The following is a 2,179-nucleotide window of genomic DNA, read 5'->3' as shown; positions in this document are numbered from 1 at the left end:
TTTGCCATCCTCACAGAGCTGCTATGATAGTTGCTAACTCTTAGTCTTGTTGATCTTTTACCATATTCATGCCTATTTTTCCTGATTGTCTCTCATGTTTCTTACCCTGCATCTCTCTCAGCGGTGTGTGAGTTGCCCTGTGCCAATGGTGGTCGCTGTGTGGGGCCTGATACCTGCCAATGTCCTTCTGACTACACTGGGCCCCAGTGCCTCTTGCGTGAGTAACAAAACACATCTGGCATGAGCAGGTACTTCTAGGGGTTAGCTAGATGCCATTCATGTCTCCTTACCTTCATGCTTGTTACTCTAGAAGCAATGTCTGTTAAAATATGCAGTCTTTGACATAATGGCTAATGGGAAAACAACAGGATAATCTAAAAGTTGTGAATGTGACAACTGTGTTTCCTCCAAGTGTAATTGTGTGTGTGTGTGTGTGTGTGTGTGTGTGTGTGTGTGTGTGTGTGTGTGTGTGTGTGTGTGTGTGTGTGTGTGTGTGTGTGTGTGTGTGTGTGTGTGTGTGTGTGTGTTGTAGCTCTGTGCACGCCTCCCTGTCTAAACGGAGGACGATGTGCGGATGTCAATAAATGCACATGCGCTGGTGGATGGCAAGGAGCTCGTTGCCAGATAGGTAAAATTCTGTCCACATTCTGACACATTCTGTCCGTCTTTAATCATTGTTTCCTATATGAAATATTACTACCCTGCATGCCTTTTACACACTGGACCTGAATTCAACCCAAGTTTAAGATGATAAAACTCAAAAACCAATAAGAATAATATAATTTACAAATCAATGTAAAAAAATGCATTGTTTCCTTACTGTTGGTATTCTTTTGGTGCACAGCACAGCACAGCACAACACAAAACATAATAAATAAATAAATAAATAAGATCATATAACTTTTAATAGGTTTTAATGTGTTAGGGTTAGTTACCTATAAGGCTAATACCTACCAATTAAAAATCACACCTCAGGCCATGTTATTCTAATTTGGAGCTTAGGACTCAGTCACCAGATGAAAAGAAAGAGATAAACATTTCTGGTACTCACATTTCTGTTTTTTTTCTTTTGAACACTGTATTATTTAATTAATTACTGTAATACTGTTGTGTATTCAGTTCCCTAAAAATCCTTCAATTGATCATTTATAATTTAATAAATCAACTATTAAAAGTTATTTTTCAATGAAAAATGACAGAAAGTTTGCTGCTTCCAGCATTTCTTTGTCTCACATGACAGTAAAAGGAATATCATCGGGCTTAGAAAATGAGGGAAACAGAACTGTGGTTACAAGTTCATGTGTGCAAAATTAACAATGCTATAAAATCAATAGTCTAGTGCAAACCCAGCTGGTGTAGGCCACTGCTGTCAGGGAACTAGTACCCCTGCTCATTATTTGTTCTAACTTTTATGTCTTTATGATGTCCCCATTCAAATAAGCAACCAACCCATTTCCCTACTGAAATAACAGTAATGTCTGTGAATTTCTACTTAAACATAGTGTTTGTGTTCCTCAGAGCCTGTTCAGTGTCAGAAGCCATGTATGAACGGTGGAGTGTGTGTGGGCTTCAACAGGTGCCGCTGTGCCAAAGGATTTACAGGAAGTCTCTGTGAAACAGGTTAGTGTGTGTATAATAAAGTGTGTGAAAGTCTTTTATTGGCTTCACTTTGCATTAAGACTCCTGCTGTCTGCTGTGTCTGCAGCGGTGACCACCCCCTGTGTGCCACCCTGCCGGCATGGAGCCACCTGCAGTCCCCACAACACCTGCACCTGTCCAGAGGGCACTGCAGGCCTGCGCTGTGAGAGACTGTAAGTACGAATAACATCAACAGCTTGAGCACTAACATGATCAGAAATTACACCAGTTTTTCTGTGATCTGCAGTCAGTCCCCTGCTGTTGCTATGCTTTTTCAGTTAGGCTTTCATTCAGCTATTTAAAAATCCATTATGTAATTTAACAAGTCCAACAACATCAACAAGCCACATCATAAAGGGCCTGTTCTTTCCTGGTGGATGCTGCAGTGCCATCTTTAGTATTTCTGTAGTATTTCATCTTTAGTATTTCTGTAGTATTTCATTTTCTTCATTTCTGCTGCACTTAATTGCATCAACTATGCTGTTATGCATCAAACCCACAACACATGACACTCACTTAAGCACATGGGAACACATTCATT

The 2,179-nt window shown here is 40.2% G+C and overlaps 1 long non-coding RNA gene across 1 annotated transcript; it reads left to right on the top strand.

The window, feature by feature from the left end:
* Window positions 1-589: 589 nt before the first annotated feature.
* LOC128362406 (uncharacterized) lies at window positions 590-1,760 on the top strand. The gene is made up of 3 exons (XR_008321622.1): window positions 590-628; window positions 1,519-1,620; window positions 1,706-1,760. It is a non-coding gene; the product is annotated as an uncharacterized LOC128362406 (long non-coding RNA).
* Window positions 1,761-2,179: the final 419 nt, after the last annotated feature.

This window comes from Scomber japonicus, chromosome 7 (genome assembly GCF_027409825.1).
Source record: "Scomber japonicus isolate fScoJap1 chromosome 7, fScoJap1.pri, whole genome shotgun sequence".
NCBI lineage: Eukaryota > Metazoa > Chordata > Actinopteri > Scombriformes > Scombridae > Scomber > Scomber japonicus.
Note: the sequence above shows the minus strand (reverse complement) of the source record. Positions and strands in the feature narration are given on the sequence as shown.